This window comes from Centruroides sculpturatus, unplaced genomic scaffold (genome assembly GCF_000671375.1).
Source record: "Centruroides sculpturatus isolate CEXI.00-Female unplaced genomic scaffold, Cexi_2.0 scaffold16, whole genome shotgun sequence".
In the NCBI taxonomy this organism is placed as follows: domain Eukaryota; kingdom Metazoa; phylum Arthropoda; class Arachnida; order Scorpiones; family Buthidae; genus Centruroides; species Centruroides sculpturatus.
The window spans coordinates 29,948-44,832 of NW_019384548.1; the positions used below are offsets into that span (position 1 = coordinate 29,948).

Genomic DNA, 14,885 nt, shown 5'->3' on the forward strand with positions numbered 1-14,885 from the left:
GGGGGGATACCTAGATCGGTAAAATACGCGAATTTCTTCCTACAACTTCGGTTGTTGTTCGGGGTACAGTTAAGGTTTTAACGAAGTTCGAGCGAATACATAATTAGCAAAAAAAAAGTTGAAATAAAGTGATTAAACAAAAATTATTACAAATATCGTAAATAACAAATGCATATATCGAGATATTTTTTGAAAGGGGGAAATGGTCTTCACAATTTGAAATTGATCGAACACACTGCTCGAATGCTCGTGTAAACGCGCGCCATCTATCGTACGATAAATGTATTTTGCGGGAGTGAATTAAAAAACTTTCCAAAGTTTCATGGCAATCGTACTATGCCATAAACCTTCGCTGGAGTATATTAAACAACTTCCCAAAGTTTCACGGCAATCGGATAAACGGTGTGGTAATGCATGAAGGACATAGGACAGACACACAGACACACAGACATACATTCATTTTTATATATATAGATATGAAATGGCGAGATAATGCCACAAAAATTCTCGATTCTGCCCCTAGTTAATTTCGGCAAACGAATACTCGTCGTACTGTACATTATCTTAATTTGTCTGAATTATTCTCGGAATACAGTTTGTCATTCTGTGAAATGGTCGTTATATCTGAAGCAATTTTAAATATTCTTCTGCGTGTCCGCTAGTACCGTCAACTTAAGTATGAAAACGTAATTGTTATAAGCGGGCCAGTGGCGCAACGGATAACGCGTCTGACTACGGATCAGAAGATTCCAGGTTCGAATCCTGGCTGGCTCGGCTACTTTTATTTCTTTTACTTTCAATTTGTGTATTATTTTAAATATAGTCGAATATCTTATTTAATTGCATAAATGGCTAAAGTTCGGAAACAATCGTACATTCTTATTTCTTACTATTCGCTAGAAAAGGTTACGACTGACTCTGCCGATGTTCGGAAGCAAAGCAAATAAGTAAAGAGGCAACCTACCGCTCTGAGGGACCCGGGATAGAATCCTGACGATCCGACCTGATATGTCGGTCCATTAAATTTTTCATTGAAGTATCCTACGGGAAAAACCCTATTTTCTTCACCTGTTCCAGAACCGATCCTGCGCAATTGTTCGAGACATCAGTATATAAATGAAAGGGGGTTGTAAAATCAGGTTTTAACAAAGGAGGGTTTGTTAGTAATACTTTAAATTTCTCAAAGCTTTCTTGACGTTGGTTATCCCATTTAAATACACTTTTCTTTTTAGTTAAATTGGTCAAAGGTAGGGCTATATCCGAAAAACTAGGGATGAAGTTGCGAAAGAAACCGACCATTCCCCAAAAAAAAAAACTGCGTACACCTTTAATATTACGGGAGGTGTAACTTCACGTATGGCGCGCACATTGTCCGGATCCGGGAGTATCCCTTCATGACTAATGAAGGGATACTCCCAAGGATATGCCCCAAATAACGCACTTCTTTGACTACAAACCTATTTTTTCTCGGATGCAATTTTAGGTTAGCATTATGGAGAATCTCGATACAATAACTCTATCGAGGAGCACGAAATGCTGGTCTAAAGATTTTGAAAAGAGAACATCATCCTGGAACACAGCAATTAATTCTAGTTAATTGCCCCAGGAGTTTGGACATCACATATTGAAAAAAGCATCCACTATTCTTTGTTTTTTGGGTTCGCGACACATCTGATACTTTCCCCAAGGAGTCGAAAAGGCGTATAGATGACGCACAGAAGGATTGAGCATAATCTGAAAACAAGATGAGGTCTAACACGGAAAAGTACTTACTTCCATGAAATTTACTCATAATTTCGTCAACACGAGATAACGGGGAACGATTACCTCGTTGATGCGACGGAGGTCTAAGGTCATTCTTATCTCCCCCGTAGTCTTTTCCACGATATGTATCTGAGAGTTCCATTCAGATGAGCTTGCCTCAATAATCCCGGCCTTTAAATAATATTCTATTAATACTCTCAACTCTTTTTTAAATAGCACTCGGAGATACGATATTGCCGAGTGTTCAAAGGGTGTTAGAATTGAATTACAGGTTTATGGAAAGGCCCTATCATCCCTTTTAGTTCTGTAATTGAGGAAGTCAAACAACGCGGATATTTCCTGAATATTTATGGATCCTCTCCTTTACACTCCATTCCAAGTCATCAAGTCCTTGGATTTCCACAGGAATATTAGTTAGACAATCGAACGATACAACTCTACTCTCACGCATATTACGCGGTTTCTCATTCATTGACCTTCTTAGGCCGCCGATTACCTCAGAGATGTTATTAAATACTGTACTGTGTTTTTGACTTCGGATGTGAAGGAATATATAATTTTTAATGTATTAGAGATGTAACTAAAAGTCCAATTATATAATTAGTTTTATGTAAAAGACTGCCTTATCTCGATTTAACAATATGCTCATATGGTTACATACTTTTGCTACCGCTGAGAATACACGATACTGATATCACATCTCGTGCTGATACCATATATTTGCGAAATCGTAATCAGTTCGTATTTCAACAGTGGCCGAGTTGATAAAAACCACTTTACACACAGTAGTTGGTCGCGGGCTCGCGCCTCACCAATGGGTGGCACGTGCAGTTTTCCGTGTTTCCTTCGTGTGTCTAACACTTAAATAGAGGCCAGTTTCCCGTATTCCGGGAAAGCATCTCACCGTGGCAGATTGCACATGTATTACGCTGCCTTCTTCTGTCAATACAATCCAGTTCCGTTCATGTTTTATTAATTTTAAACTCATGAGAATTTACACGCATAAAAAGTTATCTTGTCTTATTAATCAGATACCTTTTACTTTCCCGGCTGTTATATATAACAGAAGAAAAGTATGGCAATCGCTCAAAAATAACCAACCAAGATTTTTACATTTTTGGACGCAGGGAACCTTAAAACTTCGAAAAATGAAAACAAAGAAACGTTGGGGGATTTTTCTCTAAGTATAGATATTTGTGTGGGGGGAACGATTTTGTTTATTCAGTTTGAAGCTTAATAACTCCTATGTCTTTTGTCGAAATTTTCAGTAAAGTTTATGTATTAGGGGCGTTGATGCTATTAAATTTTGATGGTTAAAGGTCTATGGGTGGGAAAATAGAAGGGATGGTGTGTCATATGTCAAATAGGGTCGGAAATAACGACGATTTTACTCGTTATTAGCATTTACAATTTTTTACAAAACTCACCCCTAACCTCAAAATGAACCTTTTTGCCATTTTATAATAACTACAATAATAAAATATCAAAAGTTTTTTACATAAAATATCATAACAGATGACGCCACGCGTAGTTTTAAATGTTATTGCCGGGAAAGTAACGCAACTCGTTGCTGGATTTTTTTATTGCGTTATTAACATTTTTATATTATTATTATTATTATTCCGAGATAAGCATTAAATAGCCGTTTTATAGATTGAAACATTGATTTATATTAGAAATGTAAAAATATGATATTATAATCGGACAGAGTTTGTACATAAGTTAAAGAAGCTGCAATTTACAGCCTTACATTTTTCACAATAGAAGAGAAAGGCCTGTTATATGTTATAGATTAGAGCCACAACAAGTTATACAAATTTATACAATATTTATAAACTAATTTTTATCATTTTTGAAATAAAGAAATGGAGCAATATCTATATTTACAACTTTATCTACTTGGACATCCAGGAAATCGTTTTATCTAAGTACATTACTCAACTGGATGTAAGATGTGACAATAAGGAAAGATTGCGTAAAGCAATAGTTCAATGAATATATATTTTTTTATCATTTTACTTTCTTCTTACTACAAAACGAAAACAAAACCGAAACCGTCCCATTATTAATTTTTTTTTAAATTAATACATTTATAATTTAGCAAACAAAATAGAAATCCAATTAAAATTAAATCTATTTCTTAATCATACAGTCCATTCATATTTATATTTACATAATTTTATAATTTATTCACAAAAGCTGTGTATTATTTTTTTAGTACAGTTAAGCAATTGATCGAGGATACGAGTTACGTAATTTTGGAGGAGAATACGTAGAAATTTTTTGTTTTATATGTTTTAATGATGAATACAGATTCAATCATTTATATTTTAATTATTTCTAGTACAATGGACGATTCAGAATAAATAAAGGAAGTAAACGGGGAAGTAAATATCGCGTATCTACAGGAAATGTGATCGAAATGAGTCGAAGCAATCGCCTTGATACAGACTGATGACTCATAATTAGTATAGCATAATTACTGTTTTATTTTATTCTCACGAACTATTCTCTTTTGTTAAGCCGATTATGTTTAATACGTAACGAAAAAGGAGCAAAAGAATATTTTATTTTTGTTAATTATCTGCTGTAACATTGGATACAGTTTTTAATTTTAATTTATCACTTTACTGGAAACTAATTTTTACACCTTTTTTTTTATTATGTAAGTAATTTATATATTAATGTATCGTATAAGTTTGAAAAATTCTATATTTTAGAAACTTATACCTGATGACTTTTTAAATTTCTTTTCAGTCTGTAAACATTAAAAAGTTTTATTTTTTTATCATGCCTGTAATGGGTTCGGCCACGCGATTGATTGGATGGTAAGAAATGAGACCCGATATATCCTAACTTTGTTACTGTTATACTCATTTTATATATACAATATTATATTTTTTCGTGGTTTTTGGTTTTACATCTCTTAACTTTTAGTACAGGATGCCCTTAAACCCCACCAATTATCGAGTGGATAAATAAATACCGCTGATCGCACCTGATCAACGACTTGGTCACGTGGAGTTTTTCGGGTTTTCTTCACGTGTTTAACACCTAAATAGAAGCCAGTTTCTAAAAGTCTTCCCGGGAGGCATCCCTCCTTGGCTCATCGTCCATACGTTGCATTGCGTTGCCTTATACCATCAAACCAATCACCAACTAACCAACCTGACAGATCAGGGCTTAAATCATTTGTGAAAATTTCTCAAAATTTGAATCTAGGACCCTCGGAGCGACAAGCACGCGCTTTAATACTAGGATATTCTGTAATTGAAAACGAGAATATTCTTTAGTTTATTTTAAAAAATATTTATTACGCTAAATAATATTCTATTAAAACAATGTTTTACAATATTTCGACTTTTTATTGACAATAGAGCTTTGAAATTTATCGAAGACAACATCCAAAGTACAACATTCGAATGGTTTGCTAACATTTCCTGTTAACCATGCAATAATTTAGTATCGGAAATAACGGAGTTTTGAGAATCAATTAAAGTTGCTTGAAAATATTTACACATAAATTTTGATTATTTCAAATGGATTATTACAACTTTGTATTAATAATAATAATAATAATGTGCAATATTAACGCTATTCGTTTCATTCATTACTTGTTTTAAATGTTTATAAAATTAAGTACAATTTATTTTTTAGTTGTTTTTTCTGCTAATATTTTATCATTGATTTCTTTAATGTTGATTTTTATCATAATAAGATACATTACACAATGATTAAAAGATTAAATATTTTAATTTAATTTATTAAATTAGGCCAGTAGTGTTTTTCAAAGTTTCTAAATTGGTGCAATCTTCTTAAATTTTCGTATCGAATTCTTGTGTCTTGTCAAAAAAGAAATTCTTTGGGTAATTTTCCGATGCAGCACTTACCAATACAAAAGCGAAAGAATTCGTAAGTCGTTAATGTGTACTGTACATTACCTAGCTAATCTGCAGATTAACTAGGGTAATCCGTTAAAGTTGCTAAAATTCTTCTATTTCTCAAATTACCTAGATAATGTGCAGAGTATCTAGGTAATCCGCAAATTACCTACTAGGCACTCGGTAAAGTGAAAATAAGATCTTTGGTGGAATAATAGCAACGTTTCTGTACGTTTAAATTAACATAATGTTCTTTATTTAATTTTCGATATCTAAAGAATCAAGTTAATACAATCAAACAATCGACAAATTAGTTGATAGAATCAATCATCAACCAATTAAAACACATACAAAAAATCAAACGGTTTCAAATATTAATACAATTAGGAAAATTATTATATAGATAATCACCTATGGAATTTCGGGACTTTGAGTATCTATCTGAACTGAGGGGACCGAGACGACTTCAACGATACCCTACTTTTGGACCGGAGACGAAAAATAATAAAGTTATCATACTTTTTCTGGTGATCGCATGATATAATTGTGCAGTTAATGTTACCTATGGTGAGTAAAATGGCGGCTCGTCTCTGATTCCAGCAAACAGAAGAAATGAAACAGTGAGGACGCACGTTCTAACCTAACCTATTCTAATAAATTACCATAATTATTACCAACCAAATTATTAGAATAGCTTAGGTTAGGTTTGAACGTGCGTCCCCACTGTTTCCTTTCTTCTCTTTGCTGGAATCAGAGACGAGCCGCCATTTTACTCACCATAGGTAACATTAACCAATTATGCTTACTTATTAGTGCACTCTAAAGATTGGTGACACTTTGAATTTCATAGCAATTGGTTTTTGCGACAAGCACACCTATTTGTAGTACATTTATTTGTAGCAAAGATCTTATTTTCACTTTACCGAGTGCCTAGTAGGTAATGTGCGGATTACCTAGATACTCTGCACATTATCTAGGTAATTTGAGAAATGGAACAGTTTTCGCAACTTTAACGGATTACCCTAGTTAATCTGCAGATTAGCTAGGTAACGTACACATTAACGACTTTCGAGCTTTAGCGGTAACAGATATACAATTCGACTTTTTTGTATTTATCTAAGTTTTTTTATTGCATCCTTAATTAAAAACAAAGTATATTGTCATTAACAATACATAGATCATTTAAAAGCCTACTCTTCACCATACTTTATGGATTTGATTGAAAAGTAAAATGAGATCAATTGTTACGAAGGTAAAATTTTAATTTGTCTTATCCGATTCAAAGTTTAATGTAAACAGTTATTATTAATATATTCACCCAGTAAACGTTTCCTAAAGATAATATATCTACCATTCAAAAATACAAAACTAGTTTTGATACTGGTTATGGCTACACTTTATAAGATCGTATTGTGATTCTATTGTTGATAACTCTAATCTGTTGTTAATAATATATTGCTAAAACAATAATTCCATTTCAAATTGTATTTTAAATAAAGGGTCGTCCATTAATTGTGTACAGTTTAAAGAGGGAGTGGGTCGCGTAAAGTACACAACAGGAAAGAAGGGAGCCAAAAGTGGCTCACAGGGCTCACAAACTATATATGTAATTAATTAATGGATGTCACCTGAAATCAAACGTTTCATTGACCAGAATTTATAACTAAATGTTTGCATTATAATCGTAATTTTGTAACGTCGAGTATAATAATTTTAAACTTCTGCTTCTAAGATATTTAAGTCTTGATCATAAAAAATTATCGTTTATACCCTTCATTATTATTAAAGCATTAAAGTATTAATAATAATTAAATGAAAAAAAAGAGACGATATAGTAAGAAAATTAAATAATTTACCTCGTAATGAATTATTTATCAATCGAGACTTAAAATTTATTAAAATAGTTCAATAGTTTTTGATAAATTATTAATTCATTACTTTATATACTACATAATGGACAATAAAATATGATTAAAGTAAGTTAACTGTTTAGAAAATTAAATATATCATTTCTCGAATGTTTTTCTTGTTAACAATTATAACTCAATTGCAACCTGATTGGTATTCCAATATAAAATAATATAATTTAACTGAATTAATTGAATGGGACTGTTTTAAAACGTTAGATGCTCTTTTCTTCACTCTTTTTCAAGACGGGTTCTGTGAGTCTTCACAATGCTTTTCTTTCTAATTGCTTATACCTTAAATTATATCGTGTTCAAATTATTTAGATAAATGTTTGAGTAATTAGATGTATAACTGGAATATAGATATGGATAATACTTTCTAGAAGTAAATATGGAAAAAGTTTTAACAGCTGTTGTATGTAGCAGAGGTTAAATTACCCGGGCCACTAGATTGAGCTTTAATAAGCTCAATTTACAGTAGTGGCCCGGTTAATTTAACCTCTGTTACATAGTTGAGCTGTTAAAACTTTTACAGTACTATAACCATACACTTACCATAAATGGAATAAGTTCTTATAAACAGATTTTTATTATAAATATATACACAATATAACTAATGTATTTTTCATGCTCTGCTTGCACAATACTAGAGTATTGTGAGTCTATTATAATTATGATCGTTGTGCGAATATTTACAATAACATATAAAATATATGCATTGTTATTAAGTGCTAGCACCTATATATATGTAGGCTATATATATACTGTGTTCTAAATAAATTCTTTCTTGTGTCATTTTGGTCTACTTTATGTCATGATAAAACTAACGTAGAATAAGAGTTATACAGGATGGCCGGAGCCGCTCATAGTGAATGTAGGGTGAAAAGAGTTAAAATTAAATGGGCGGTATACAGAAGAATTATATACAGTATAAAGGAATCTATAAATTACTACTGTATTAACTTTGAGATAAATGGCTGGATGACCGAGGCGGTTAAGACAGAACTCTAGTGCTATGGGGGATATGGAATCGAATCCGAGCGATCGAAAAACCTCAAAATTTTTTTCACGGCCTTTCTGGGATATATAGGATCCCATCCGCTCCCGTTTCGAATGTTAACAAACTCACGATGAGTATGTGGAAGAAAGGAAAGGAAAATAAAAAGCTTCGGAATAAAATGAGTGATGAATAGGCCCACCAGTGACCAAGCGGTTCCATTCCTCGAACACAGAGTTTGGTAGTGGGTTCGAGGACGGGCTGGCTACGTGGAGTTTTCCGGGTTTTCTCCACCTCTGTAACACCTCAATAGGGGGCAGTTATCCTTAAAAAGATCTCCCGGAAGGCATTCCCCTAGGCAGATGGCCCAAGTGTTGCGTTGCTTAAGTTAATAAATAATATGAGTGACGAATTAAAAAAGTGGCAAATATTTTGCGCGCTTCGTCATTTATGAATGAAATTTTAAAAGACTTTTGATGAATTGTTCTTTAAAACATTATTTAAAACAATTTTCTATTTGTAAACGGAAGAGCAGCTCTGTTCACAAATATAACTAACTAGCTGTTACCCGCGACTTCGTCAGCGGAGGTTTTGCAAGCAAATCCCATTTACATCCAATATTTCAATAACCATAGTAATTGTTATATAACACCTACCGCTGAAGAGAATTGCCGAAAATCAAACGAACTATTTTCAATTTGATCAATTTTCTGAAACGTTTACAATCGTTNTCACTTCTCAGATAATTAATTTCTCAGAATTTCCATCAGAAAGAAGTTATTAGCGGAAGAATATTGAGTTAAAGAATTTGTCTGTATTGATAAAACCAATTTCTAAAATCAAATTTTATACAACTAATAAATTGTAGTTGTATAGAAATATTTATTACTGAATAATCATAAAAAAATTTAAAAAATTAATTACTTAAAATATATAATTTGTAAATTATAATTCGCGAATATTCTTCACTTTTAATATAAATCTAAATGTAAATTAAATATTTAAAAAAATTATATTACATTATACCTTATTTTATAATTATTTATTACATTATACCTTATTTTATAATTATTTATTACATTTTTTTTTATTACAGTCAAACCTCTGACGGAAACATAAAAAAATGGCCGTTATTGGGAGTGGCTTTTGGAGATTATTTTGTATGAATTTTTGCTCAATATTTCGCCGTGGTTATTATTGGAAGTTCAACTTTATAATAGTTTTAATTAAAAAAGATTTAATTGTACAATTGTTAAAAATTACAAACAATTGTTAAAATTTTCATATTTTTTAAAGAATGAAATGAGCTTATTTTATGTTTAGAAGTAAAAGTCGAGCTGAATATAAAAATAATCTTTTGTCAAAGTTTAACTCATTATTAAATAAAATGCAGCTTTTTAAACACTTAAACAAACAAATATTAATTTAAAGATCATCCAATGAGAAAATATTCAAATTCCAAAATATTTTTAAAAACATTCAAAAGCTTCCTTTCTATCGATTAATTAATTCAATTAATTTTTATTTTAAATCATAATTAATTCATTTAGGCAATTTTTTTCTATCTGAATTAATAAAGAATTAGTTGATCGAGTGACTGTACTGTACGTCCTGGATTTCTCCTGTTTTTAACCCTCAAAAATAGAATAAAATTTGAAAAAAGAACCATTTTATACGTCTTCTAATGCGATATAACCAATTTGTAAGTCAACATATAAATAATTTTTTAAAAAATAATCCTAAATTTAATCATTTTAAACCTTTCTTTTTCTACTTATTTTTCATTGTATTGTTTTATGGTTGATTTTAAAGCTCCCTTTGTAATCCTTTTGTGTAATCTAAGTATAATTTATGGATTATTTTAGTCAGTAATTGATTCCATTATCAATTTTTTTATAAATACATTTCGTATTTTATGAAGATAAGGTCAAATTCTCTTGGGGTGAAACAATCTCTCGGGTTTCAACAACCCCCTAAATACTTTAACTTGACCGGTATATAAGATAAATAAATAATCGAATTAATAAAAAACTTAATTCTATTAAATTTTAAAAAAAAGTTTAATCAACCTTTTTATTATCATTATTAGAATAACTACATCTAACCTATGAAATCTCTTATCAGTTTGATAATTAGCATTGAATTTATTATCTAACTAGATCATTTACATTTTTCAAATAATATTTTATAGGAATTCCTATATATAGCCTATATATTTGAGTTAGAAGCATTGAATTTATGACTTTTTAGAAAGTGTTAATCTGAATTGATAAATGAATAATTTGTAGGCTCAACGTATAAAAATCACCAAACACTGGTTGTTGAAGTCACGGGTTCGCACCTCAACAATGGGCTGGCCTCGTGCAATTTTCCAGGTTTTATTTACGTGTCTAAAGCACTCAAATGGGGGCCAGTTACCCATAGAAAGTCCTTCTATGAGTAACTGGCTCCCCGGAGGCACTTCCCCTTGGCAAATCGCCCACGTGTTGCGTTACCGCATCCCTTTAAATAAATCAATTTATATATATATATTTAATGAAAAATCAAAAATTAATTAATTTAGTAACATTTAATTCTATGTGTTTTAAAAGTATAAATTAAATCGGTATTTTGTAAATGAGTTAAGTGTAAAACCATTCGAATTTGTATCTACAATAAGTAATTCAATATCTTTCTAGATATAAACAATAAATCAGATATGAACCAATCAGAAAAGACTGACGTCACAAGTCGAGAAACAAAACGGAACATTTAAAGTGGAGTTAGACGTGAACCCAGTTTAAGAACGTCGAGGTGAGTTTACTCTTGAAATATTAATTAAAAATAATTAACCCGAAATTAATAATATTTAATAGATTTTAAATAGGATTAATAATAGATTAATTGGGCTAATAATTTCACCAAGGTCTCTCTTGAATGTTTATAATATATAATAAATAAAATCATATGGTCATTAGTCATTTTATATAATGGATATTATTATAATTTGCATCTTTACAGTTTACAATATACTGTATTAAAAAGAAGTACAGTACAGATGTAATTGCCAAACAAATCGATTGTTTAACGAATATCTCGTTTATATGGGTCCAGATTTTAACGTGGAGTAAGTTATACAAACTACACTTTAGGGCCTCGCATCATTATTTTATACAGGCTTGTTATATATTAATATTATAGCTTAGGGCCCATTGGTATAGTTCATTTTTGAGCCTGTAATATACTGTAGTCTTGAAATGGTAATTGGCGGCGGATATAATAAATAAAAGTGTCATTAAAAAAAAGCCCTGTCCGACCTTGGCATTTATACTGATACTTTACAGTAAATCACTTGTAGATCAATACTAAATTTTCATATACCTATAGCTGTGTTTATAAGAACATATCGGCCTTAAAATAGTGTTTATAAATGTTTAAACTATACCTGTATTGTCATATTATTATTATTATTATTTTATTCAATAAATATTGAGTATTTAATAGAATATTTTAACATCTATCGGTAATTTAAAGAGACATGTTATATGATAGACGGTAAGGATTTGCTTAACAGACAGAAAAGTTTTGTGTTTTTGGGCTTTTAAACTTAAATAATGAAATAATATAATGCTAGAAGTAGAACATATAATTATAATATTTCATTGGCAAATATGCTCTTTAATCTTAAATAAATGCTAATTTCCAATTATTTAGAAGAATTTCGTGAGAAAATATTCAAACTAATTGTCGTAATACGTTTATTTATTTATTTCAATTATATTTTTGAAGTTAAATGTTCAGAATATATTTATGATTGGATACATGCCTGGTTGGTAATGAACACGCTCAAGGTACAGTACATGTATCAATGCATGACTACAGGAAGATTTATGAGGGATGGCTAGACCTAACAATTGCCGTAGACTTTCACGTTTATATACATAAACTTTACCTAAAACATTTGTTATATCAAATATAATTTTCATAAATCATTCAGTGATATATAACTTATTTATTTTAATAGGATCAAATGTATCTATTGATCTACTGAAACTGTTTATTAAATAATCGTCTCTGATTTTTTTAGGTACAGTACTTAGGTGGGTATTATTTGTTTGGATAAGAAATTTGAGTTCGTCGATAAAAATATCTTATTAATAATCTATTTTATTTAATATTGAGTTAACAGCCGTTTAAGACAATTAATTAATCATCAAAATTATTAGCTTATTAAATAAATTAGAATTGATCATCGACGAAAAATTATGAACGAATTTCGGCATTTTTTGTGACTATTAAAAATGCAGTTTTTAAACTAGACATTGTATTAAAATTATTGATGGTAGTAGGTTTACGACTGGCAGGGGCTGGCACGTGGTTTTCTGGGTTTTTTCGCGTGTCTAACATCTAAATAAAGCCCCGTTTCCCATAGAAATGTCTTCCAGACAAATTGCTCGTGTGTTGCATTGCATTATTCCATCACTCCAATTGTTAACAGGTCAAAAAAATTACATATTTTAAGAAGATTCTCTTACGTCTTTAAAATNAGTTATTGCTCCCCACGTACAGTATATTGTCTAGCTGTATTGAATTTTCGTTGTTTTCCTATGTCGTAGATTACATTTTTTAAAAATTTACTTCCTAAAATTTGTAATAAATTTTTTAATGATCTAATTTTTGAAATTATTTTAATTTTACTGTATTAAATACATTAGAAAATATTTTCTAATTTGTGTTTTTACGCGTTTTTTCTTTTCTTTTTTTCTAGAAATATCGTACGTAATGCCCAAAAAAGACGGGAAAAAATTATTAAAAGATTACATAATCCCGAATTTAGACAATAAGCGATTTAACGATAAAATGATTTTGTTGTAAATCTTAAAAATTAATAAAATAATTTCTAGATTAAAATCAAGTAAAACTACTCTCTCTTATCCGACTTCGAGTGATTTATTTTAGCAGACAAACAAATAACGTAGATATACTAAACCTTAACTTCAATTGCCAATAACTTCATATTCATAAAATTCAGTGCGGATAAAGTTTAGCAATGCCGACCGATAAAACCAACCGGACATCCGGTACAACTACCCCTAATGAATGGGAGACAAGTCCCCCAGCCCAGGTGCCAAGCAGGTAGCGACCATTCACAAAAATAGCCAACAGCGCCCAGGCCCGAGGACCGGCGCTCAAACGATGAGCTTCACAATAAAGCCTCATCACTGAGCATAATGAACGTTAACCATTTCTATTCCTCTTATGCTGTGTGATTTTTTCCCAGCAAGCATCTACATTCATCCCGATATTCAGATTTATTACATTTGCATATGCTATGATACAAAAATGTTCTATTGTTTTTCTTTTAAAACAATTTGTAACTTTATATAATATTTTAACATTATTCCTAAGTTACAAATTGTTTAAAAGAAGAATAATAGAACATTTTTGTATGCCGTAAAGCGAATCACAGTCTTTTTTTCACTTTCCAGTGCATAAAAAAAGCCCACGAAAGCATTTACACCATTGTTTATGTGGTGCGCAATAGCGTTAGGTCTAAAAAAGGCGCGTGAAACAAAAGTAAAAATAATTAATAAATAAATAAAATCCCGAAAACTCTCTTAAGAGCTTGGCAAGCGACAAAAATAATACAAATAACTACGAATTTAATTGGAAAAGCGTCGTAAAGCGATGATTTAAGCCATTTTAAGATCCCAAAGAAGGCGTAATTATTTATATGAAAAATCATATTTTAAAGGAGAAGAATTTTGAATGTTCATGTATTCTGTTTCATCTATTCAATAACATATTCTTATGGCGTTAATTTGCGTAAAATTAAAAGAACTTACTATTAGCTGATGACAATTTCAATGACACGAGGAACGAGAGGTTTCGTAGTCTGTAACTCAAAGGTTTGCCAGAGAATAATCTGCCTTATTAATAAAGTTTCAGAGTTAACAAAGCACTAGAATGATGATGAATTTATTAGAAACAGCATCTACGAAGAGACACGTTATGAAATTCTTGTACAGAAACTTCGAACTTCGATACTGTCGATCTGAATGAACTGCAACGGAAATTCAGGATTTCAAGGCTACACTCTGAAAAAAAAAATCAACAGTTTTGGATCGTTTATCTTCTTTTTAATTTTGCATTAAGACTTTACTGCCATTCACAAATTATTTTATCAGTACAAGTTGACGTTTATGTTGTTATTATAAGTGCTATATTTATTTATTATATAAAGCTAATTTTTCATCGTCCGATTTCGCTGGTTACACTTAGCAAATGCGAATTAATTATCTGCATTTGGAATATTAACTAAATATTGAATATTTATTCTTATTTCTACAAATAATC

At 30.8% G+C, this 14,885-nt stretch overlaps 1 long non-coding RNA gene and 1 other non-coding gene across 3 annotated transcripts; both read left to right on the plus strand.

Annotated features, from left to right (window-relative positions):
- The first annotated feature begins 701 nt into the window (after positions 1–701).
- Positions 702–774, plus strand: Trnar-acg. The gene has a single exon. It is a non-coding gene; the product is annotated as a tRNA-Arg (tRNA).
- A 3,750-nt stretch (positions 775–4,524) lies between these two features.
- On the plus strand, positions 4,525–13,399 carry LOC111623569. Of its 2 annotated transcripts, none has more exons than XR_002756448.1 (3): positions 4,525–4,592; positions 11,228–11,342; positions 13,297–13,399. It is a non-coding gene; the product is annotated as an uncharacterized LOC111623569 (long non-coding RNA). The 2 variants fall into 2 exon arrangements; XR_002756447.1 differs by lacking the exon at positions 4,525–4,592 and adding an exon at positions 10,095–10,251.
- The last annotated feature ends 1,486 nt before the right edge of the window (positions 13,400–14,885 follow it).